The sequence below is a fragment of the Anomaloglossus baeobatrachus genome, chromosome 4, assembly GCF_048569485.1.
Source record: "Anomaloglossus baeobatrachus isolate aAnoBae1 chromosome 4, aAnoBae1.hap1, whole genome shotgun sequence".
NCBI lineage: Eukaryota > Metazoa > Chordata > Amphibia > Anura > Aromobatidae > Anomaloglossus > Anomaloglossus baeobatrachus.
This window is the reverse complement of record NC_134356.1, coordinates 559,172,861-559,200,687: the sequence shown is the minus strand read 5'-3', so window position 1 is coordinate 559,200,687 and position 27,827 is coordinate 559,172,861.

The following is a 27,827-nucleotide window of genomic DNA, read 5'->3' as shown; positions in this document are numbered from 1 at the left end:
CACATTTAGTGTTTACGTTTGGCATTACTTTAGTGAGGAGAGCCCGTTTAATTTACAGGGGTGCGTGTCTCTAGAAGCGCAAGCTGTGCACAATGTATGGGCAATGCAAAGTACGAGCACTACAATGGTAGATTTGAATTTTTACTTAGCAACATCCATTGCTTACTTATTTCTGGAAAACACACATGGAGGGAAAATTGTCACTATACCTATAGATAAATTCCTAGAGGGGTGTAATTTCCAAAATGGAGTCCCTTTGGGTAGATTCTGCTCTTCTGACACTTAAGGGTACTTTACACGCTGCGATATCAGTACCGATATCGCTAGCGAGCGTACTCGCCCCCGTCGGTTGTGCGTCACGGGCAAATCGCTGCAACATTGCTAACACCCGTCACACGTACATACCTTCCCTGCGACGTTGCTGTTGCCGGCGAACCGCCTCCTTTCTAAGGGCGCATCACAGCGGCGTCACACGGCAGCCGTCCAATAGCAGAGGAGGGGCGGAGATGAGCGGCTGGAACATCCCGCCCACCTCCTTCCTTCCTCATTGCCGGTGGACGGAGGTGAGATGTTCGTCGCTCCTGCGGTGTCACACATAGCGATGTGTGATGCCGCAGGAACGAGGAACAACATCGCCACTTACCTGACAATGATTTTTTTGTAATTAAACGACCTCTCCAAAACAAACGATTTTTGTCTTTTTTGCGATCGTTTTAGGTCGCTCCAGCCTGTCACACGCTGCGACGTTGCTAACGACGCCGGATGTGCGTCACAAACACCGTGACCCTGACGATATATCGTTAGCGATGTCGCAGCGTGTAAAGCACCCTTTAGGGGTTCAGTATATGGAGTCTGAAAATTTAGGGAAAATCTGAGCTGCAAGAGTAAAATAGCACTCCCACCCTTGCAAGTCTCTCCTTGTGACTAAAGCCTGCTTTACACGCTGCAATGTCCCTGCGATCGCATTTGCGATCGCACCCGCCCCCATCGTTTATGCGGCACAGGTAATTTGTTGCCCGTGTCACACAATGCTGTAACCCCCCGTCACACGTACTTACCTTCCAAATGACCTCGCTGTGGGCGGTGAAGATCCACTTCCTGAAGGGGGAGGGAAGTTCGGCGTCACAGCGACGTCACACAGCAGACGCCCAATAGAAGCGGAGGGGCGGAGATGAGCGGGACGTAAACATCCCGCCCACCTCCTTCCTTCAGCATTGCCGGCGGGACGCAGGTAACCTGTGTTTATTGTTCCCGGGGTGTCACACGGAGCGATGTGTGCTGCCTCGGGAACATTGAACAATCGGACCTTCGATTTTTAGAAAATGAGCGACATGTCAACGATGAATGAGAAGGTGAGTATTTCTGCTCGTTCATAGCTGTCACACACTACGATATCACTAACGATGCTGGATGTGCGTCACTTACGACGTGACCCCGCCGACATCTCGATAGATATATCGTAGCGTGTAAAGCCCGCTTAAGCAGTACTGTACAACCACATGTGGGGTATTGCCACATTCAACAGAAATTGTGTCAAATTTTGGTGCCATTTTTACCCCTTCCTCCATGTGAAAATGTAAAATCTTCAGCAAAAATTTTTGAAGTAAAAATGTAATTACGGTATTTATTTCTTCACTGTCCAGAAGCATATAATTCTGTGACACACCCAGGGCATCAATGTGCTCATTGCACCCCTAGCTCAATTCGTTGAATGGTGTTGTTTGTAAAGTGGGGTCACTTATGAGGGGGTTCGGCATTTCTGGCACATCAGGGGCTCTGTCAATGTGATATGGCACCCCAAACCATTCTGGCAAAATCTGCACTCCAATATGGCGCTTTTTAGCTTCCTAACTTTGCACTGTACCTCAAATGAAGTTTTCGACCACATATAGGGTATTGGCAAATACAGAAGAAATTGTGCAACAAATTATTGTCTATTTTTTCCTGTTACCTTAGTGAAAATGAAAAATTTGGTGCAAAAGCAACATGTTTGTGGGAAAAATGTATTTTTTTCCTTTCATGGCTCAACATTACAAAATTCTGTGAAGTACCTGTAGGTTCCAGATGATCACCACACATCTAGATAAATTCCAGGAGGGGTGTAATTTCCAAAATAGGGTCACTTGTGTGGAGTTTCCGGCTAGTTTCACACATCTGGCTTTTCGTCGGTTTGACGGATTCGTCGGACTCCGGTACAGTGTGATACAGTTCAATGGCAACGCGGCAACTTCCAGGTCACATGCTCCGGTCACATGACAGCATGTGACCGGAGCTTGTCGCACTGCCATTGTACTGTATACACTATACTGGAGTGCGCCGAATCCGGCAAACTGGCGAAAAGCCGGATGTGTGAAACTAGCCTCCACTGTTTACACACATCAGGGGCTCTACAAACACGACATGGTGTCTGATATCTATTTCAGTAAATTTTGCACTCCAAAAGTCAAATGGAGCTACTTCCCTTCCAAGCCCCGCTGTGTACCCAAAACAGTAGTTTTCCACCACATATAGCAATACTGAGTACTCAGGATAAATTGCACAACAAATTGTATGGTCCATTTTCTTTTGTTACTTTTGTGAAAATACAAAGTTTGGGATTAAAGTAACAATTTTTCAGGAAAAATGTGATTTCTGATTTTCACAACTCAATGTTATAATATTTTGTGAAGCACCTGTAGGTTGAAGGTGCTCATCACACATTTACATAAATTCTGTGAGGCGTGTCGTTTTCAAAATAGGATCACTTCCATTTTTTTTTACTACTTAGGCTGCTTTCACTATTGCGTTGTTTTGCATCCGTCACAATCAGTTGTGTAACTGATGCAACGGATGCGTTGGAGATAGTAGCACAACTGATGTGACTGATGATGCAAAAAAATGATTCGTTGTTTTGTTTTTGTTTTTTTATACTGTTTTACTGGCGGCCGGCGACCGATCAGCTGATCGTTCAGAAAAGGCGGCTGCGAGGCGATCAGCTGATCGTTCAGAAAAGCCGGCCACCTGGCGATCAGTTGATTGCTCACAAAAGCCGGCCGCCAGGTGATCAGCTGATCGTTCCTGCCGCTGGAACTGAATTTACAGTTCATTGTGGTTTTTTACTGTGCACATGCTCACAATAAAAAAAGATCCACCGCACACAGAAAACGTTACATTCTGCGTTCCTACCATCTGACGGTCAGTCAGTAAACTACTGATCCGTCACGCGGCAGATGCAACGCAGGGCCATCAGTCACAATCTGTCACTATCAAAAAACAGAAGGAACATGGAGTAATAAATAGTGCAAAAATGGTAACAAATTTTATTCAATTATATGAAAGTGAACAAGACACGAAAGAAAGGAGGGAAGGAAATGGCCATGTAAACACAATAAAATACATAGAATGGGGGAGTGGGAATAGAAAGTAGCCCCGGGGGAAGCGGCAGCAGCATATATGGAAACAATCACAGGATGTCAGTTTATTAACCTAGATGGCCGTTGTTACAAACAAAACACCAACATGACGGCATATAATAAATAAATAGTCATAAAGTGCTAAGTGCTTGAGTGGATTCAGTGCAAAAGATAGCAGCATACAAAGTTTATAAAGTGCCAAGTGCAAACATGAAGTAGTAATGCTGCTATAAGCACAATACATATGTGGAATCCACTATATCTCCTGCCATCAACATAGTGCCATGTTTAACAATACGCAGAAAGCTGCTTGCAAAAATGCTGGTTACAAACAAAGCCAAAATCCCCAGGTAGGGAGACCCCCCATGGAGGAAAGCCCCCTATAACCTCCAACGTACGTTTCGCAAGATAAATATTACCACTGTGGGTACTGCTTCATCAGGGAGGAAAGGCGAGGGTGATAAGGATAGAAAGCCTCACTCATTTATAATGCCCGCTGTGTATGCGGCTTCCTGGAGTGACGCCCACCGGAAATGACGCGCACGGGAGCCGGCACCACACCTCCCCACTGAAGGAGCGCCGTCAGACCAGGGACGCGCACGTGGGAGCAGGGACGCGTGACTAACATCCCACACACGTGCCCCCGTCCAATGAGACGGCGATCACATCAGAGAGAGGGGAGGGGCCGGCGAACCGGCGCGTACTGGAGGGCGGCAGGCCAGGAAGTCAGGGGAAAATCAATACTATGGCAAAGAAAAGTCCGATCATGTGACCAAACGGGGCGGAGCCAAATCGAATATACAAGCAGTACAGACATGCAAAATAAGTATCATAGGAGACGCAACACCAGATAGCATAGATGGCGAACCTCCGCCACAATTAATAATCAGTCCATATAGGTGACCAGGAACGAGAATCCCATCCGGATGGCTCTGAAGTCGTTGGTATAGGTATAATTTAACTTCACTTGATGGGTCTCAAATCCAAAAAGATTCCCAGACATCAACAGGGGATGGAACCCAATATATTCACACTGAGCACCACCTATTTAGGAGTGTAAAAAATGCAATAAATAACGGCAATGAGGCATAGAATTCAAAAGAAAAAAAGGGAGGGGGGGAGGGGAAAGAAGGGGGCAAGACGTAAAAAATGATATAAAATTACATAAAAATATTTACAAAGAGGAATTACTATATATATATAATAAAAATCAGTTAAAAAGTGGTGAAAAAATTCGTGAAAGAGGAACATGGAGAGAGTCATTCAAAGAAAACATGCAAAGCTAATGACTTCATTAAGTCCTCTAGGGACAAGAGTTTCTAGAGTACTGATCCACCGAGCCTCACATTGAGCCAATTTTTTCTTTATATCTCCACCCCTGGAGCCACAACTAACTGTGTCAATTCCACATACCTCAAGAAGTGTGGGATCACAATTATGAAATCTCTTGAAGTGACGTGGAAGGGTTTTGAGAAGGGTGAGATCCTGTGCAGATGTTGCTGCTGAAATAGCACGCACGTGCTCTCTGACCCTAACGCGGAGCTCACGCGAAGTAAGCCCCACGTAGATCAGAGAGCACGGGCAAGTGGCAAAATAAACAACATGTGTAGTACCACATGATATATATTTCCGGATCTCAAAGGTCTTTGCTTGGCCAGAGGAGAAGAATGTCCCAGTGCGGACAATGTTGCTACACGCCAAACAGTGACCGCACTTAAAACATCCAAGGGTTGGACCACGATTGCTGAAGGGATTCTTAATGTCTGGGACGTAATGACTCCTCACCAACAGGTCCTTAATATTCTTGGCACGTCTCGCTGTCACGAGTGGAGCATCCGTGAGGATCCCCGATAATATTGGATGGCCTAGATAACCTAGATGGCCGTTGTTACAAACAAAACACCAACATGACGGCATATAATAAATAAATAGTCATAAAGTGCTAAGTGCTTGAGTGGATTCAGTGCAAAAGATAGCAGCATACAAAGTTTATAAAGTGCCAAGTGCAAATATGAAGTAGTAATGCTGCTATAAGCACAATACATATGTGGAATCCACTATATCTCCTGCCATCAACATAGTGCCATGTTTAACAATACGCAGAAAGCTGCTTGCAAAAATGCTGGTTACAAACAAAGCCAAAATCCCCAGGTAGGGAGACCCCCCATGGAGGAAAGCCCCCTATAACCTCCAACGTACGTTTCGCAAGATAAATATTACCACTGTGGGTAAACTGTTTTTTGTTTTTAAGGACCAATTTTACCTTCAGGGGCGTGGCACTGCGATGGGCGCGGCCTGTGCGCCTTCGTACGCCAATTTATTCCTGGGGTTCTGGGAGCGTAACATCTTTGGCGACGGAGGCATCGGGGCTAGCGCCCATGTGCAGTGCTGGCTAAGGTACATTGATGACGTTTTGTTTTTTTGGCAGGGCACGGTGGAGCAACTCGATGTTTTTATGGGACTACTTAATGTCAATGATTTTGGCATTAGGCTGACTTATAGGCATAGCAGCAGCAGCATTGATTTTTTAGACATCAAATTAGAGGTTGGAGATGATCATTTAATACAAACTGATGTCTACCGTAAGAACACCTCGGTCAATGCTCTGCTGCATGCCTCGTCAGCCCATACACCTGCCCCCATTCGTGCTATCCCGACCGGCCAGTTCCTGAGAATGAGACGCATCTGCTCGACCAATGACAAGTTCGAGGCTCAGTCGGCCGACCTAAGTTGCCGCTTCAGAGAGCGTGGCTACAGTGGGAGGATGGTGAAGAAGGGCTATTTGAGGGCTAAAAAAACTCCCAGGGCGCAGCTCCTCACCTACAGGCCCAAACAAACGTCCTCTGGTGGTGAACCAAGGTTCATCAGTACATATAATCACGAGTGGGGCACCATGAAGGATATCCTTCATAGGCATTGGCCGGTTTTATTATCTGATCCAATATTATCGGGGATCCTCACGGATGCTCCACTCGTGACAGCGAGACGTGCCAAGAATATTAAGGACCTGTTGGTGAGGAGTCATTACGTCCCAGACATTAAGAATCCCTTCAGCACTCGTGGTCCAACCCTTGGATGTTTTAAGTGCGGTCACTGTTTGGCGTGTAGCAACATTGTCCGCACTGGGACATTCTTCTCCTCTGGCCAAGCAAAGACCTTTGAGATCCGGAAATATATATCATGTGGTACTACACATGTTGTTTATTTTGCCACTTGCCCGTGCTCTCTGATCTACGTGGGGCTTACTTCGCGTGAGCTCCGCGTTAGGGTCAGAGAGCACGTGCGTGATATTTCAGCAGCAACATCTGCACAGGATCTCACCCTTCTCAAAACCCTTCCACGTCACTTCAAGAGATTTCATAATTGTGATCCCACACTTCTTGAGGTACGTGGAATTGACACAGTTAGTTGTGGCTCCAGGGGTGGAGATATAAAGAAAAAATTGGCTCAATGTGAGGCTCGGTGGATCAGTACTCTAGAAACTCTTGTCCCTAGAGGACTTAATGAAGTCATTAGCTTTGCATGTTTTTTTTGAATGACTCTCTCCATGTTCCTCTTTCACGAATTTTTTCACCACTTTTTAACTGATTTTTATTATATATATATAGTAATTCTTCTTTGTAACTATTTTTATGTAATTTTATATCATTTTTTACGTTTTGCCCCCTTCTTTCCCCACCCCCCCTCCCTTTTTTTCTTTTGAATTCTATGCCTCATTGCCGTTATTTATTGCATTTTTTACACTCCTAAATAGGTGGTGCTCAGTGTGAATATATTGGGTTCCATCCCCTGTTGATGTCTGGGAATCCTTTTGGATTTGAGACCCATCAAGTGAAGTTAAATTATACCTATACCAACGACTTCAGAGCCATCCGGATGGGATTCTCGTTCCTGGTCACCTATATGGACTGATTATTAATTGTGGCGGAGGTTCGCCATCTATGCTATCTGGTGTTGCGTCTCCTATGATACTTATTTTGCATGTCTGTACTGCTTGTATATTCGATTTGGCTCCGCCCCGTTTGGTCACATGATCGGACTTTTCTTTGCCATAGTATTGATTTTCCCCTGACTTCCTGGCCTGCCGCCCTCCAGTACGCGCCGGTTCGCCGGCCCCTCCCCTCTCTCTGATGTGATCGCCGTCTCATTGGACGGGGGCACGTGTGTGGGATGTTAGTCACGCGTCCCTGCTCCCACGTGCGCGTCCCTGGTCTGACGGCGCTCCTTCAGTGGGGAGGTGTGGTGCCGGCTCCCGTGCGCGTCATTTCCGGTGGGCATCACTCCAGGAAGCCGCATACACAGCGGGCATTATAAATGAGTGAGGCTTTCTATCCTTATCACCCTCGCCTTTCCTCCCTGATGAAGCAGTACCCACAGTGGTAATATTTATCTTGCGAAACGTACGTTGGAGGTTATAGGGGGCTTTCCTCCATGGGGGGTCTCCCTACCTGGGGATTTTGGCTTTGTTTGTAACCAGCATTTTTGCAAGCAGCTTTCTGCGTATTGTTAAACATGGCACTATGTTGATGGCAGGAGATATAGTGGATTCCACATATGTATTGTGCTTATAGCAGCATTACTACTTCATGTTTGCACTTGGCACTTTATAAACTTTGTATGCTGCTATCTTTTGCACTGAATCCACTCAAGCACTTAGCACTTTATGACTATTTATTTATTATATGCCGTCATGTTGGTGTTTTGTTTGTAACAACGGCCATCTAGGTTAATAAACTGACATCCTGTGATTGTTTCCATATATGCTGCTGCCGCTTCCCCCGGGGCTACTTTCTATTCCCACTCCCCTATTCTATGTATTTTATTGTGTTTACATGGCCATTTCCTTCCCTCCTTTCTTTCGTGTCTTGTTCACTTTCATATAATTGAATAAAATTTGTTACCATTTTTGCACTATTTATTACTCCATGTTCCTTCTGTTTTTTTGATATTGTATAGGAGTATGTGCTAGGCACATGTTTTGCCCCATTGAGGGCAATTGTGCCTTATTTTTGTGATAGATGATGGTTGTGAGGTATAGTTTTCTCACAATCTGTCACTAATAGAAGTCTATGGGGAAAAAAACGGATTCCCGCACAATATTTTGCAGGATACCATAATTCCTCAAGGCAATGGATTGTGACTGATGCAAAAGAACCCAAGTGTGAAAGCAGCCTTAGGCACATCAGAGACTCTGCAAATGTGTTGGCTATTTATTTCAGCCAATTTTGCGTTCCAAATGTCTAATGCCACTTCTAAGCCCTGCCGTGCACCCAAACAGTAGTTTTTCACCACATTTGGAATATCAGCATACTCAGGAGAAATTGCACAACAAATTGTATGGTCCAATTTCTCCTATTACCTTTGCATAAATTCTAAATTGGGGACTAAAGCAATATTTTTGTGGGAAAAAAGTAACATTTTCATTTTTTCCTTCCACAGAGCTTTAATTCCTGTGAAGCACCTGAAAGGTAAATAAACTTCTTGAATGTGGTTTTGAACACTTTAAGGGGTAAAGTTTTTAAACAGGTGTCACTTTTGGGTGTTTTATGTAACATAGGCTCTTCAAAGTCACTTCAGATGTGATATGATCCCCCAAAACTTGGTTTAGTAAATTTTGTTGGAAAAATGAGAAATTGCTGATAAACTTTTAACTCTTCCAACTTCCTGACACAAAATAAAATTTCAAAAATTGCATTGATGTAAAGTAGACATGTGGGAAATGTAATTTATTAACTGTTTTGTGTGATATAAATATCTGGCTTAAGGGTATAAAAAAAAGTTTAAAAATTGCGAAATTTTCAATTTTTTTGTCAATTGTTTTATATTTTCATAAATAAGTGTAAATCATATCAAACAAAATTTACCACTAACATGAAGTACAATGTGTCACGAAAAACATTCTCAGAATCATTGGATTATATGGAAGCATTCAAGAGTTAATACCATGTAAAGTGATACTGGTCAGAGTTGAAAAAATTGGCCTGGTGAGGAAAGGGAAAATAGGCTGGAGGATGAAAGTGTTAAAGATGCTAATGGACTCTGCATTTTATTTAGTACATTTATTTCCTGCTATGTTAGGCCACGTGCACACTTTGAGTATTTGGTGAGTTTTATACCTCAGTATGTGTAAGACAAAACCGGGAGTGGGTAAGAAATACAGAAGTAGTGACGTGTCTCTATGATACTTTTCCTCTGATTCTTCCACTCCTGGTTTTGGCTACAATTACTGAGGTAAAAAAAACCTCCCCAAATACTCAATGTGTGCACATAGCTTTAGCTTTTTGTCATTTTATTTATGGTATACATGATGTTTTAAATAAAGTTGCTTTGTTTTTGATACTTACTGTTGTTTGGCTTTGACTAAACTTTATTGATACACCCCACCTACTCCCATCTACACCCCACCTACTGTCTCCTCCCCATAATCCTATAGAATGTAAGCCCGCAAGGGCAGGGCCCTCTTCCCTCTGTACTAGTCTGTCTACTGTAACTTGTATATGTATTTTGTATGTAACCCCCTTCTCATGTACAGCACCATGGAACTAATGGTGCTTTATAAATAAATAATAATAATAATAAATTGATATAGTCTTGTGTGGATTGTTTGCACTTGCATATCCATCATACATCTGTACTACATGGAGACAGAAGGGATGGGAATGACTCCAATCAGAGAAGACATAGTCTATAAGGTACCTGGATGTAAATGTTTATTTGTGATACTATGTCTCATCAATACTGAGGTTCCTTATGGTTCACAGTCTGATGATGACTGGTAACAACTACCAGCATCTCCTTACCATTGTTAAGGACATACTGGTAATTGTAGGTTCAAGCTATACATTTATATATGGGACTGACCTGACATTGCAATTGATCGCTGTACTATGCTTGGAGCTGTATACATGTACTGACAGTAATTCTGGCGCTGCATTCATGTATTGATGGTTATTCTGGTGCTGCATTCATCCACTAATGGCAGTTCTGCTGCTGCATTCATGTCCTGCCGCTGCATTCTACTGACGGTAATTCTGGGGCTGTATTCATGTATTGACGGTGGTTTTGGCACTGCATTCATGCACTGACTGTGATTCTGATACTGCATTCATGTACTCTGGATGATTCTGGCACTGCATTCATATACTGTAGGTAGTCCCAGTGCTGCATTCATGTACTGATGGTGGTTCTGGTGCCACACTCATGTATTGACTGTGGTTCTGGCAGAGTACTCATGTTCTAACGGTGGTTCTGATCTTCTACTCATGTAGCAATTTGTATCACGCTTCATGACTATGTTTAAACTTAATCTCAAATCTCTAACATTGGGCATATTTATGGGAGACTTTGGTGAGTTTCTGCCACAAAAACTCAGTTTAAATTAGCGTGTTCACACTGATTTGTTTGGGGAGCTGACACTTGCCAATTCCTCCTCAAATACTTAAAACATGCTTCTGGTCATGTATTAATGTACTGATGGTGGTTCTGGTGATGAATACTCCTTAAAACATTTTTGCAGCCCTTGGGATTGGTTCAATATGGCAATTTAGCCCATGACCAAAAAATATGCACCCCTGCTATAAATGGTCCTGTAAATGATTAATAGCTACTGAGTAAAAAATTGTATTGCATATGGACTTTACATGGATGACAAATGAGAAAAAAATCATCCAACTTTTCTGGATGAGAATGGGACCAATTTTTTTATATGCTCGTGTGACCCTATCTTTATGCTGAGAAAGCTTCTGGGTAGTCTTATATTTTTTTTGCAAGTGCTCTTTAGACTTGGTTCACATTTGTACTTCTGCAGACATATGCATAGGACATGAAAAACTTATAACTATGCAAGCATGTGCCATACGTCAGACCACATCTGAGTGAACTTCAAAGTATGCGTAATTTCTACCCATCTACGTCTATATGTTTTGGAGGGTGGGTGGGGGTGTTTAAATACTATTTTTTTTTATTATTTGCTCAACTTGCTTTTAATAGTCCAGACAAGAAAAAAATGCCATTTTAGACTAGTTAAAAGTTACTACTATATGTTCAATAAGTCTCCCATTCAGAATAAAGAAGATGAAGGCTATGCATCTTAAAGGAGTTGTCCACTACTAGGTCAACCCTTTCCGATTTCACATATTTCCCCCAGGTAAAATAATAAAAACTATATTCGCCTCCCATACCGGCGCCCTTCCAGGGGTGTTTGGACTGACGGCACTGGGGCTCACGTGGGGTTGTGACGTTACACGAGCCCCACGTCCGATCAGCGTTGGCTTCTGTTTCCCTGCATTCAGACCAAACAAGTTAATCAAGAGGAACTGCAGCTGTGCTCACTTCCTGGTGATTGTTCGTTTGATCTTAAGGCAGGGAGAAGGAAGCTGGCGCTGATTGGATGCAGGGCTCCCATGACGTCACAACCATACATGAACCCCGACACCACAAGCCTGGACACCACTGGTAGGGTGCTGGTATAGGAGGTGAGTATAATCTTTATTACTTTACCCGGGGGAAACATGTGGAATGAGAAAGGCTTGTCCTAGTGTTGGACAACCCCTTTGCGCTTTTTTAAGAAACCGAGAAACAGGGTGAACTGGTTTTTTTCAGGGGGGTAGGGGGGTATAAGTCTGCACTATGACTTGACAACTCATACTCAAAGGAACTTTTTTTTTTTTCTTTTTTTTCTTTTTTTTTTACTATGTACTTCCCATTTCAGTCTATGGATATGGTGCCATATGCATAAGAATACATTTTGTTTTTGCAGTTCAGCATGTAAGTGCAGCCAAATGCACTGTATACATGTGAACCTAGTCTAAAATTGACAATATTTCCCAGCAGAGGCAAGACACAGCAAGTACTCCCTGTTTATGAAATGGGAACAAATATCTTAGATTGTACAGTACGAAGGAGACAATATAATCTGTAGAAAGAATGTAAACAGTGTTTCTGGGCAGCCTGGCACCTGAGTAACCTTCAGTGCCATCTTTGACATTGTAAACTGTTACTGTGTAGCTGCCACCCACACACTGCATATGTACATTCTGATCTCCGGATCCCAGACTGTCATTATCACAGTCAATGTGAGAGACTGAGTTGTGGGAGCAGATTGCTGGAGAATGTACTGTATATGTCCGATTTCTGTATGTCAGCGGAGTTGGCACTGCTTTCTCATTAGACTATATAAAAATATGAGGGGGCTGTATTCACTGAATTATTGTCATTTATAAAGTTGCTTTTATATGGACGAGCAGGGCCTCCATCACGCTGCAGCCGGCGTGGAATATTAAGCACTCCATGTTGGAGCTGAAGACAGGGGCGGGACAATCGCAGGGGCCAGGGGAGGTGGAGGAGTCCACTGACTCAGACCCTGCTTCAGCTGGATGTGCGTCCAAGGGCGCATGTCCAGCTGAAATGCATCGCAGATAGGATGCCATGAGACGTGGGAGCCAGGGAGGGAAAGTAAAATGATTTTTTCTTTGTTTTTAGATTAGAGACAGAATTGAGACATATTAACCTTTATGGGGACATATATACCAGGAAGATCCCAGGAGGGGGACATATATATACTAGAAGGGGCCCTGGAGGGTTACATATATATATATACAGTTAGGTCCAGAAATATTTGGACAGTGACACAATTTTCGCGAGATGGGCTCTGCATGCCACCACATTGGATTTGAAATGAAACCTCTACAACAGAATTCAAGTGCAGATTGTAACGTTTAATTTGAAGGTTTGAACAAAAATATCTGATAGAAATTGTAGGAATTGTGCACATTTCTTTACAAACACTCCACATTTTAGGAGGTCAAAAGTAATTGGACAAATAAACCAAACCCAAACAAAATATTTTTATTTTCAATATTTTGTTGCGAATCCTTTGGCGGCAATCACTGCCTTAAGTCTGGAACCCATGGACATCACCAAACGCTGGGTTTCCTCCTTCTTAATGCTTTGCCAGGCCTTTACAGCCGCAGCCTTCAGGTCTTGCTTGTTTGTGGGTCTTTCCGTCTTAAGTCTGGATTTGAGCAAGTGAAATGCATGCTCAATTGGGTTAAGATCTGGTGATTAACTTGGCCATTGCAGAATGTTCCACTTTTTTGCACTCATGAACTCCTGGGTAGCTTTGGCTGTATGCTTGGGGTCATTGTCCATCTGTACTATGAAGCGCCGTCCGATCAACTTTGCGGCATTTGGCTGAATCTGGGCTGAAAGTATATCCCGGTACACTTCAGAATTCATCCGGCTACTCTTGTCTGCTGTTATGTCATCAATAAACACAAGTGACCCAGTGCCATTGAAAGCCATGCATGCCCATGCCATCACGTTGCCTCCACCATGTTTTACAGAGGATGTGGTGTGCCTTGGATCATGTGCCGTTCCCTTTCTTCTCCAAACTTTTTTCTTCCCATCATTCTGGTACAGGTTGATCTTTGTCTCATCTGTCCATAGAATACTTTTCCAGAACTGAGCTGGCTTCATGAGGTGTTTTTCAGCAAATTTAACTCTGGCCTGTCTATTTTTGGAATTGATGAATGGTTTGCATCTAGATGTGAACCCTTTGTATTTACTTTCATGGAGTCTTCTGTTTACTGTTGACTTAGAGACAGATACACCTACTTCACTGAGAGTGTTCTGGACTTCAGTTGATGTTGTGAACGGGTTCTTCTTCACCAAAGAAAGTATGTGGCGATCATCCACCACTGTTGTCATCCGTGGACGCCCAGGCCTTTTTGAGTTCCCAAGCTCACCAGTCAATTCCTTTTTTCTCAGAATGTACCCGACTGTTGATTTTGCTACTCCAAGCATGTCTGCTATCTCTCTGATGGATTTTTTCTTTTTTTTCAGCCTCAGGATGTTCTGCTTCACCTCAATTGAGAGTTCCTTAGACCGCATGTTGTCTGGTCACAGCAACAGCTTCCAAATGCAAAACCACACACCTGTAATCAACCCCAGACCTTTTAACTACTTCATTAATTACAGGTTAACGAGGGAGACGCCTTCAGAGTTAATTGCAGCCCTTAGAGTCACTTGTCCAATTACTTTTGGTCCCTTGAAAAAGAGGAGGCTATGCATTACAGAGCTATGATTCCTAAACCCTTTCTCCGATTTGGATGTGAAAACTCTCATATTGCAGCTGGGAGTGTGCACTTTCAGCCCATATTATATATATAATTGTATTTCTGAACATGTTTTTGTAAACAGCTAAAATAACAAAACTTGTGTCACTGTCCAAATATTTCTGGACCTAACTGTATATATATATATATATATATATATATATATATATATATATATATATATTTCCCTATCTATCCTCTCTAACTCGCCTCTCCCCCTGTCTGACCACAACCTACTCACATTCTCTTCCCTCTCTTCTCCAAGTATGCAACCCCCCCTCCACAAACTTCCACAAACTCGCAGAAATATCAAACACATTGATTTACACGCCCTTTCTCAGTCCCTTCTCCCCCTCACAGACATTGCATTTCTACATGATGCAGATGCCGCTGCAACTTTATACAACACTACAATCTCTGCAGCTCTCGAATCAGCTGCCCCCCTCACACACAACAAAAACCGCACAATCAACAGGCAACCCTGGCACACAAGGCAGACTAAAGAACTAAGACGGGCTTCCAGAATTGCTGAGCGCAGATGGAAGAGGCCTCATTCCACTGAGCACTTCATTGCATATAAAGAGTCCCTCACCACTTTCAAGTCCACACTCACTGCTGCAAAACAAACCTACTTCTCATTCCTCATATCTTCTCTCTCTCAAAACCCTAAACAGCTATTCAACACTTTCAATTCTCTCCTCCGTCCTCCGGCACCACCTCCCTCTCCTCTCATCTCAGCTGAAGACTTTGCCTCTTTCTTCAAGCGGAAGATTGACAACATCAGAGCAAGCTTTGGCCCACAATCACCACAGCCCCTCATCATAGCTACTCATCCCTCTTCCTCCAAATCCAGCTTCTCCACCATGACAGAAAACAATCTCTCCACTTTACTCTCAAGATCACATCTAACCACCTGTGCACTGGACCCGCTCCCATCGCACCTCATCCCCAACATCACCGCAGTCCTCATCCCAGCCCTAACCCATCTCTTCAACCTATCACTAACAACTGGTGTATTCCCTTCATGCTTTAAACGTGCCTCTATTACACCCATCCTCAAAAAGGAATCTCCCTTGACCCATCCTCTGTGTCAAACTATCCCCCCATATCCCTTCTCACCTATGCCTCAAAACTACTGGAACAGCATGTCCATCTTGAATTGTTCTCATACCTCTCCTCCTGCTCCCTCTTTGACCGGCTTCAATCTGGCTTCCGACCACATCATTCTACCGAAACTGCCCTAACCAAAGTCACCAATTATCTACTAACCGCCAAAGCCAAGCAACACTACTCTATCCTCCTCCTCCTGGACCTGTCCTCTGCCTTCGACACAGTAGACCATTCCCTCCTACTACAGATTCTCTCATCTCTGGGCATCACAGACTTGGCCCTATCTTGGATCTCCTCATACCTAACCGACCGAACTTTCAGTGTCTCCCATTCTCACACCACTTCCTCATCTCGCCCCCTATCTGTCGGTGTCCCCCAAGGCTCAGTTCTTGGACCCCTGCTGTTCTCCATCTACACCTTCGGCCTGGGACAGCTCATAGAGTCCCACGGCTTCCAGTATCATCTCTATGCCGATGACACACAGATCTACCTCTCTGGACCTGACATTACCTCTCTACTAACCAAAATTCCACAATGTCTGTCTGCTATTTCATCCTTCTTCTCTGCACGATTTCTAAAACTTAACATGGACAAAACAGAGTTCATTGTCTTTCCTCCTCCTCACTCATCTCCTCCAACAAGCCTTTCCATCAAACTTGATGGTTGCTCACTCACCCCAGTCTTACAAGCTCGTTGCCTTGGAGTAACCCTCAACTCTGCTCTATCCTTCAAGCCACACATCCAAGCCCTCTTCAACTCATGTCGATTACAACTCAAAAATATCTCCCGGATCCGTGCTTTTCTTAACCAAGAATCTGCAAAAACATTAGTGCATGCCCTCATCATCTCCCGCCTCGACTACTGCAACCTCCTGCTCTCTGGCCTCCCTTCCAACACTCTTGCACCCCTCCAATCTATCCTAAACTCTGCGGCCTGCTTAATCCACCTCTCCCCTCGCTACTCCCCAGCCTCGCCACTCTGCCAATCCCTTCACTGGCTTCCCATCGCCCAACGACTCCAGTTCAAAACATTAACCATGACATACAAAGCCATGCACAACCTGTCTGCTCCCTACATCTGTGAGCTAGTCTCCCGGTATCTACCTTCACGCAACCTCAGATCCTCACAAGATCTCCTTCTCTGCTCCTCTCTTACCTCCTCTTCCCACAATCGCGTACAAGATTTCTCCCGTGCATCCCCATACTCTGAAACACTTTACCTCAGCATATCAGACTCTCCACTACCGTGGAAAGCTTCAAGAGGAACCTCAAGACCCACCTCTTCCAACAAGCCTACAACCTACAATAGCCCTCAGTCCAGTAGACCACTGCGCAACCAGCTCTGTCCTCACCTATTGTACCATCACCCATTCCCTGTAGACTGTGAGCCCTCGCGGGCAGGGTCCTCTCTCCTCCTATACCAGTCTGTCTTGTACTGTTAATGATTGTTGTACGTATACCCTCTCTCACTTGTAAAGCGCCATGGAATAAATGGCACTATAATAATAAATGATAATAATATATATCAGAAAAAGCCCAAGAGGGTGACATATATACTAGAAGGGGCCCAGAAGGGGGACATATATCCCAGGAGGGGCATATATAGCTGGAATAGCCCAGGAAGGGGACATATATATACCAGGAAGGGGACATATATACCAGGAAGAGCCCAGGAGGGGGACATATATACCAGGAGGTGGACATGTACACCAGGAGGGGGTCATGTATACAGGGAGGGGGGATATAGCAGGAGAGCCCAGGAGGGGGACATATATACTAGGAGGTGGACATGTACACCAGGAGGGGGTCATGTATACAGGGAGGGGGGATATAGCAGGAGAGCCCAGGAGGGAGACATATATACCAGGAGGGGCCCAGGATAGAGATATACACTATATAACAAAAGAGGAACATATATATTTATATTTAAACTTGGCTTTTATTGATAAAAACATATAATGCTGACAAAATCAAAGTTAAAAACATGATTGACAAAAGAAAAAGAATTGATGAAATAGGGGGATGCACATAATCCTGTACTTAACCCTAATGAAATATAAGGGTACTAGTATGCACAATAAGTATATAAACAAGGCAGTGCCTGCAGATTTATAATATAATCCCAAAACACACAATACCTGGCTGTAGAGCTTCACCTGAAAGGTAATGTGGCAGTAAGTCAGTAGAAAGTATAAAAAAAGTTCTGCAATTTCTTATTGTATTATATATTTTGCATTGTTTAATCTCTTTGCCTGTGTTGTATTGTATTTTTTTGTATTGTGACCAGAAGGGGCGGGGTCTCAGCCACCAAAGCTGGATACCAGGTCACATGGGTATGACCCCACACAGGTCCTGCAAGAGACAAAGTGAGTTGTTTGTATAATGCTTATGCTAATTCTATCAGGTGGAGGGGATAACTATGAATATATGATCTGCTCCAGTGCAACTGTCACTCAAGAAACTGCTCATTTTACAAACTTTACTTTCTTGGATTTCAAAACCTATACATCCGAGCTGACCACTAATGGTAGGTATAGAATCAGCCAGATAGTGCCAGTATAGCACTGGCTTTAGCTTATATGCGAAAATCCTAGTGATAGGTTCCCTTTAATGTAAGGTGGCTCTACAGCCAGGTGTTGTGAGTTTTGGGATTATATTATTTATCTGCAGACACTGTTTATTTACTTATTGTGCATTCTATAATCAGTGCCCTGATACTTCATTGGGTATAAATACAGAATTACAATGTCCATTCCCTTATTTCATCCATTCTTTTTCTCTTGTCAATCATGTTTTTAATTGGTTTTAACCTTTGTTTTTGTCAGCCTTATATGTTTTGGATCACTAAAAGCCATGTTAATACATAAATAACTCTCTGTATACATTTATTTTACTATACGGCTTTTTTCCTCTTATGGTACATTTCATTTTTGCGCATATATTTTATTAGCACCCCTCCCTTTATTTTTTTTAGATATTATAAAGAGGGCAGTGTGTGGGAGAGATATTTATATAGAGGGGCAGTGTGTGGGGGTATATTTTACAGAGGGGCAATGTGGGGGGGATATTATACAGAGGGGCAGTGTGTGGTGACATTATACAGAGAGGCAGTGTGTGGGGGTATATACAGATGGGCAGCATGTGGGAGGATATTATTCATAGTGACAGCGTTGGAGAGATAATATGGAGAGTGGTGCTAACACTTTCAGCCACGACTGATGACTGTGTGTATATATATACAGATATATATATATATATTTTTTTTTTGTTCACCAGCTGATCTTGTAGGTTTTTAAAACCCAGAAAAGATGCAGTGTAGTGTAGGACCCAGCAAAGGAGGTTGCCGTGAAGGGGCGCTGGGCTGGTATTGCAATGGCCATTATAATATTCTAAATGCCTCAATTTATCTTATAAGGTAGAATTTATTTTGGTTTTTCACAGTGTGCGGCTGGAATTTTTTCTCATATTTATACACCATCCAGATACGCACCTGTTTACATTGGGTAATTCCACATCAAGTGGACCAGTTTTAAAAATCGTCCCCACTCGACCTCCGATTTTGCTGAAACTTTATAAGGATGTACATGTATGTTTGAAAATAGGTTCTGTAAATTTTTAGGGCCAGATCTCAAATACATTAGGCAGTGTTGACCTTTCACTGGAGGTCCCACCAAGCCTGCGGCTTCAGCTAAGAGGATTTTGCAAACTTTGGCACATAGCCATTAGAGTTCTATACTGGCTATGATGGTGAAATTTGGCATACTAGCTCAACTTTTGCTGCTAAACACGATAAAATTATTACCGGCTATGACAAAACAATATTTCGGCCGCAATTTTGTGTCAAAGTAGCTTGTAAAACGTGTCGCATAAAATTGATGCCTAAATTTGCCCATATATAACTCAAGACCAAAAACCAATAGTAACTGGTGCTTTGCCCTGTACACCAAACATCTACATGACTTTGCATTGCTGAAATATCACGGTCAAAGCATATGTATTTGTGGAAATATTCACATCCACATATGATGACAAACAATAAAAAATGAATTTTACCTATTTTTAGGTCAAATTTCTCAAAAAGGGTACCCCTAAAATATATTAATTCTGATATCATTAGAAAGAGCACATTTTTCTCTACAAGGATCATTTGGGCTTTTTTTGGAGCCTCTCAGTTTAAGAAAAGAAAAATGCCACTGAACATGGTGTTATTTATTAATACGCAATGAATGGTAACTGCACTATTCAAACCCTTGCGTTGGTCCATGGTGGTTATACCACAACCAATTCACTAAGAATTGGTCTTATAGTCCTATTAAGAATTGTAATAATGCTGTCTTTCGAGAATTGGCAGCCCCATCGCCTAGGAGCCATCTCCGATCCTGAATGTTTTGTGGGCTCCGTCTACGAACTCTGAGCTTTAGTTCCATCCATAAATTTTCTGTTGGATTTAGGACAGGTGATTATGGCTAGACCATTGTAGCAGCTTTATTTTCTTTCTCTGAAACCAATTGAGAGTTTCTTTGGCTGTGTCTTTAGTATCATTGCCTTAAAATTTATGGAAGGAACCAAAACTCAGAGTTCATAGAAGGAGCCCACGAAAGCTTCAGGATTTGAAGAGTGTTTGTGTGGAAGAATGGACCAAATTCACATCTGAGCAATGCATGTGATTAGTTTCTCCATACAGAAGGCATCTTGAAGCTGTAGGAAGTATTAAATAAATTTCAGTAAGTGTGTTCAATACTTTTTTCCTGTGTCATTTCACATTATTACACATAACTTAATTTGTGGACATCTATGGTTTTATTACTTTGCCTGTGTTGAGTGGATGGGTTGTTACCAACATCTAGTGAGAGTTTCATGTCAATACCACCTTTAAAAATATATTTACTTAAAAACTTGGTGATGTATTCAATCCTTATTTCACCTGCTGTATTTGCTGGCTGCATGTTTACTGTTTCTTCTCTAGAAGCTCTTATCAGCCTTCCATGAGATGTTATGAATCTATAAACCCCCGTATGGCCTTGAATATATTACAGTTTACTAAAGATTACATTGAAAAAGCTTTTGCAAGATACACTACAAGTTTTTTCGTGCACTTGTCACCATCTCTTGTCTCGTGCATGTGTGTGTTTTTAAGCCTACTCAGTGAGATCACTAACCAGCTTTGGCTTTGGATGATCCTAATGAAAGTTGAAGGAGGAAAGGTTGAAATAATGGAACATAAGAAGTTGTCACATGACACATTAACTCTGCTTTCCTCATTTCACCTTATTTAATACTTAACTTTCCTGTTGAACTGTCTGCGCTGCGCTCAGCACTTCTGACGGAATGTCCCGATCAAATGGCTGGGTTTTGTGTCTTGTGATCTTCAAAGGCTGAAGGAAAGTAAAATCAGGATCCTTACACAACATAACTTATGGGTCCCGAGCTGCAATCTTGTGTCCTCAACAGAAAACGTGTTGTTCCTGAAATGTAATATGGCATTACACCATGGGAAGCCATCAGGAAAAAACGCAAACTAAAACATATGCTAATGCTCAGAATAATATTGTACATTTGGATTAAATATTGTCGAAATTTAGTGAGCATATTCTTACCCAATTATGGTATGGTATTTATTGCTGGATATACATCCAATGTGTATTCTACATGTTATTAATAGGAGGTGATTTACTCGCCGACCAAAATTTAATAAAGGGGAATCTGTCAGCAGGTTCTTGTTACCTCATCTGACAGCAACATAATGTAGGCAGGGAGGTTCTGGATCCAACCGTGTATCACATAGATTACTGGGTGCAGCTGTTCAAAGGCAATCAAGAATAGAGTTTTAAGCATGTAGCTGAGCCCATTCCGCCCACACCAGGCTCTCAATAGAGGTTGTGCATTGACTGTGAGGTGTCAGTCAGTTGAGGGGGTGTGTCGGTCTGCCATGCGCATATGTTTTTAGTCCTGCAATGTTAATCACAAGTAAACCAGGAGGACAAGGAGTTATAAGGTCAATTAAAATTTCAAAATTTATTAGAGCTATAGCATAAAAAGTCCCAAAGAACTGACCAAGACAATCACAAACAATACAAACAATACATATAGTTTACAATGCATGGGAAAATGTAATGGGTACAAGCACCCAGGTAGCGTACCACATTAATAATAAGAAAAGGTCAAGCAATGACCTGAAAATGTGAAACGTACGTCGAGGTCTATTCACTGGAGAATTCTCTCTCATCCTTTGGTCTACTTGCACTTTATAGCACTTAGCCCTTTGTTGGTATGTGTTACGAGGGGGACCCGGGGAAGCGTGCCAAGATGGGGAATGGACAGCTTCCGCCGGTCAAGGTCCACTGTGCGGTGTAAGGGACCGCTGCTATGGTGGGTGAAGAGTGAGCGGGTTGCTGCTAGCGATCATCTGGAATGTCACAGACGATCTATGTACACCGGTCTGCCCTAACCCGTGTGGGTTGTATGGCAGGGATCACACGGCTCGGTGTACCTGTTGCACGGGGAAGCACAGAGGTGCCCACGCACGTGTGCCAGTGGAAGTCACGAGAATATGGCACGAGGGTAGCACAGAGGTGCCCACGCACGTGTGCTTTCAATAACCAGGTGAGTCCAGTGGAGACTCGAGGAGCTCACCTGGGACAGGAACACGGCCTGTAGAAGGAGCTACTGCCGGAGCAGCAAGGCAGGGACACGGCCTGCAAACCAGGTGCTGCCTAAGCAGCAAGGGCCAAGCCCACAGAAGATAATGCCTGAGCAGTGGCGTGGCAGCACACTGCCAGACATCCAAACATAGAAGGACGGTCGCGCGCCGCCATGATGGCAGGAGGAGCTTTTAAGGAGGTGTAGCTCCAGCCAAGGGCGGGCGCGAGGCGGAGATGACGGACTTGACCCAATCAGGATCCACGACATCCCAGCCTGGCCAGTCAGGATTCACCACGTCACCAGCCTTGTCATCAAGCCGTGTGACGTCAGTGGGCGAATCAGGATCCACCAAGCATAGCACATGCTCACCCTCCTGCCTCTGGGAAATAGAGGCGAGATCCTCGGTCTCACAATGTGTAGAGATAACGGGAGTCTCACTGCTTCCCTGAGCAGCAAATCTCTGCACATTGCGCAACCTCACAGACCTTCGAGGCTGCTGAGCAGGAGGAGCTGTGGCAGGCAAGGAATGGGAGACCGCCTCATTTCTTGCAACAGGAGTACCACTAGGTGTCACCCTTGTGCTGCCTCTCTGAGGAGGTTTCTCCTGCACTCTGCGCAGTCTGGCAGACCTTCGGCGCTGCGGAGCAGGAGCGCTCGTGGCAGGCAAGGAGACTGTCTCATTCCTTGCCACAGGAGAGCCACGAGGTGTAACAGGTATGTATTATACATCCTGAAATCCCTGGACTTGTCTATTTATTCAGTCATTATTCCCACTATAGAGGTACTATTGTTTACAAGGTATTTAGACCTTTCAAGTGCTTTTTTCCCCTCATGGTGTGCTACCTGAGTGCTTGTACCTATTACATTTTCCTATGCATTGTAAGCTATATGTATTGTTTGTGATTATCTTGGTCAGTCATTTGGGACCTTTTATGTTATTGTACCAATAAAGTTTGTAATTTTTATTGACCTTATAACTCCTTGTCCTCCTGGATTACAATTCACATGGAGTGGTCTCACATGTAGCTGTTAGTGTTTTGAGATTGTTCACACACAGCTTTAATTTGAGTATGCGCCTTTTGGAATTTTTGTGTTTAAATGTTAATCACAAGATAATGAAACCTTTAGTTTAAGTAAATAGCACACATACAGCTAAGAGAGGCATAGATGCTTTTTGTTTTTAACCCCTACAGCATGCTGTCCTCAGCTTACATAGTAAAAACCTGCTGACAGATTGCCTTTAAATGAAATCTAAAACAATCACAGCAACAGTTTTCTAAATACATTGCTACATATGTCCAGATACAAAACAAATGATTAGCAATCTGATTTTCTGAGACATTTTAAACTTTGCCTATGGCACAACAATTGGCTAATTCACTTCCCACATCATTGCAAAGGCTCTTGGGTGTATAGTAAATTTTTTTTAAAGTTCTTAGAATTTAAATTTAACAATAAGGAAAACAGTGAAACAGATATGCACAAGCTTCAAAAGGCACCTTTGCAATTTTAACAGAATGCTAATAGGAACCTTACCTTGTCAACAAGATATAGACAAATGAAATAATTATTCATCTTGAAAAAATATAGGGCAACCTCCAGAAGGAGATATCTAAGGAATCAATGCTTAAAGGAAGATTCACAGTAACCACAAGTGTGGAAATTCCAGACAAAACACTTATAAAGCACTTAGAGAAATTAAAAAACATCCATACAAACAGAGATAACCAAGAGTTCACACACAACACCCGCTCACTCATTCATTCACTCCTCTGCTTCAAACAAGAAAAAAGTAGTAAAATAACTAAAACACCAGTAAACCCCATTAACAAATAATGTAAGGGGGTGAGAATTGCCTCAGAAACAAGCCAGAGTGAACAGGCCCTCTCCAAATTTGTTAGCACATTTTGTGGACATTTTAGAAGGAAATATATTTCTAAACTAAATTAAACCATGAGACCACTGAAGAATAAATGTCGAGTTCCAGATCATTATGACTACTTTTGAGGCACAGTGATTGGTACCTTCGGTCCAGTGGATCCACCAATCCTGTGCTCGCCCTGTGAGGATAACAATGGATGCAAAAGAAGAGTTATTTGTAGGAATCTTGGATAAAATCACCAAAGATCCTCAGGAGACACGCTGGTGGGAATAGGACTCTAGGGAACACAAAATGGGTAAGCATAAAGAAGACTCTCTCCAACCAGAATGATAAGAGCTTAGGACAGGACCAGATAGTATGTATAAAAGTCCCTTGAGATATTTCACATCGAAAGCAAAGATCCGACTCAGAAATGCCCATTTTCTGCAGTCTTGTGAGGGTGTACTCTGTATTGGAATCTTTACTGTTCAAGATTATCCTTTGAGCTTCCAATGAAGACAAAAAGGAGTCTGCCACTTCTCCCCAATCACCATTCTATAACTCCAGAATGTCCGCCCTCCACTTAACCAGGGCATTTGCAAAGGGCTAAATGGAAGCTGTAGATACATGACATGTGAAAGGTTTAGCCATGTCTGTCAACCCCCAAAAAACTCTAGCTTAGGGCAATCTATGTGTATTTGATGAAAGTCAAACTATGTAGTAAAGTCATAGCTAAGGTGACCAAATTGAAAAAAAGGCAGAATTAGGTAGGTCATAACGAGATTTCAGAGAGTCAAAGGTTGGGAAGATGGATGAGACAACAAATAGTTGGCCCAAATACCGCAGGCCAACTCTTGACCAGAATATACATATAACAACAAAACAAAAAACCTGGTTTTGCAAATAAAGTAACCAAGCAAGAATAGTTATGCTCAATAAAAGATATTTATTATTAACCAGTGTTAAAAAATAATACCATTTAAAGAATATATATAAAAAAATGTATTTTTATCTAATAGCTAATGATACACATCAAGACAAGGGACAACTCAGCATGCATAGCCAAATCACCAGTAAAAAAGGCTTGTATATTGACATATTAATAAGTTATTGCCTGGATACTAAAGTGCCTGTGCTTTGTATCTAAAGGTTACATGTACCAAAATGGCCAGTTAAAACAATTAAAGTTTTATCTTACCAGAATTCCTGTATGCTGTGTGTCCCCCCCCCTTGCCTCAACGCATGTTTCGCCCTTATTCAGGGATGAAGGGCGAAACATGCGTTTTTTTTATTTGTTGTTATATGAGTATTATTGAGGATCAAAGCCAAAAAGTTATATCTGTGCACAATCTTATAAGAACAATTGTGAGATTTGACCAGAATGCAGGTGGGCAGATGACTGTTGGGCTATAAGCAAGGACATACAGTCAATCTTACTTAAAAAAAATCTTAACATTTTAATTTACAGCCTGGATGAGATCGTCATCTATACAAGAACTATTAGTAAAAATTCTAGAGATCACATTGACTAAAATGTGTATAACCTAGTAGTAAGTGTTCATGTTCTCTGCAGCGCTGCCACAGGAAAAACTAAGTACTACAAACGGCTTCTAGAGATCAAGTTGTCTGAGCAAATCAAGATAGGACAGGTTCTCCAGAGCACAAAAAACTCTATAAATTCAGGCCAAAAGATGAGCATCCTAAACAGAACACTCCACACTATTATAAGGGTTTATCACTTTATCTCTCCTTTAATAAATATGCTGGGGATATGATTTTGTAATATTTACTAATGCATACTGTATGTATTACAGGTTCTCTGCGCTTGTTAGTGAACAGATCTCCTCTGGCTGTTGATGTAGGAACATGTGAGCAGATCTGTCCATCAGCATCCTGAAAAAAACTTTAAAGGGAAAAGATGTTTCCAAAGTAGGAGCCTGATCAACAGATTTGGTCAAGTGCTCCTCCATAAGCAATCAGTTTATAGACAGAAGAGCTGTGCAGTCTGTGAAGAAGGATGTGCTGACATGTCTAGGAGGAGAACTTGTAATCCTTATATATTAGTAGATGCCACCATATCATGTCCCTGACATATGTCACTTAAAACTTGTTAAAATAAAGTTAAAGTGGACAACCCCTTTAAATAAGGATTCTCTAATAGGGTTTACTAAAATGAATGATCTAAACTAGACTTCCCTTATAACCCAACTCATGCTTATCGTAAAGCACTGGCTAAATAATGGAGAACTGTTAGAAAAAGCCCCCTTAGACTTCCTATACAGGTCAACAAAAAATATTTCTAGCTACCAATGTATGTAGTTTGAATGTATTTTGGTTATTCTAAATGCAAAAATGACATTAGTATTCCTAATTATGTATTTTTGTGATACTGCATAGTCTTCAAATAATGTTGTTTTTTACACTTGCTCATTGTTATGATCACAGGGCGAGCACGGGGTTGGTGGAGCCACTGGACCAAAGGTAGTAATTACTGGCCTGGAGGACAAAATGGATTGGCCGCTGAGTCTCCACTAAAGCTATCGGAGGTGGTGATAGGCACGCACGCTAGTAGGCAACCGACAGATGGCAGCCCCAGGGGATCAACAGTACCTCGGCAGCCAGTGCCATGGATACAATACGATATCTGGTTGTAGAAACTGCAGTAGTAGCCTGTGTCATGGTTTCGGCCGGGATGAATGAATGGATGGATGCAGCAGCGGCCAATGTGGATATTTGCATCAGTGGATATTGTGGTAGGCGGCTGGCCTGGATACTTGCAGCAGTGACAGCTAATATCATGGTAGGCGACCAGCCTTAGATAGTTTCAGCAGCAGCAGACTTGTAATGCACTGAAACTCAGATACAAATCAGAAACAGCATACAGCACAATGACAGCAGCAGCTGCACAAAGGACCTGAGAACTAGTAATGTATAGAACTCGTTGTCCAGGCACCTCTCTTAAGGGGAAGGAGCTTTAAATACCTGATGCCTCTCAGCCAAGCTGAGAGACACTTTTGGGTGAGGGCAGACTGGCCCTTTAAGAAAAGGGACGTGTCTGCATGCACACCCTACGTGCATTCCCAGGAAGTCTGTGCAGCGTGCGCAGGCCCTAGGAGACAACAGCATGGACGGGGGATGGAGCAGTCACTGCTGGGTGGTCGGGAAGGTGAGAGAGCCGGCGTCCCCGTTGCGGTAAGGGGTCAGAGCAGTTCGGGGATGCCGGTATGGGCATTACACTCATTAAACAAAACCTAATGAGGAATATAAAAATATCAAAATACTCCTGTAGAAGCTACGTTATAATGAGCACCAGTGTTGATAAAACAAGGTTAACGTTTTTCACGAACAGCAAAGTGGACACACAAACTACCTGTTTCAGCTGTAGGGAAAAACCAAGATCATTGCAAAAAAAAGTGACATGGCGTTCGATGGAAAATATAACAGTATGTGGGTATGATGTTTTGTTCTGTCTTTGTGCTGAATACAATGCCATGAGATATTTCCTGTGGGGTTTTTCTGTTTGTTTTTTTCTTGTTTTTAGTAATCTTAGAAATTATTTGTATTGTTAGAAATAAGTGACACAAAATGACCTTAAAAATATTCTAAGTGGAAATAGAAGTATTATTGAATGCTACTAACAAACATTGCAGGGCATAACATCAGGGAATTTATACAAGCCATAGAACACAGCAATAGATCTAGCATTGCG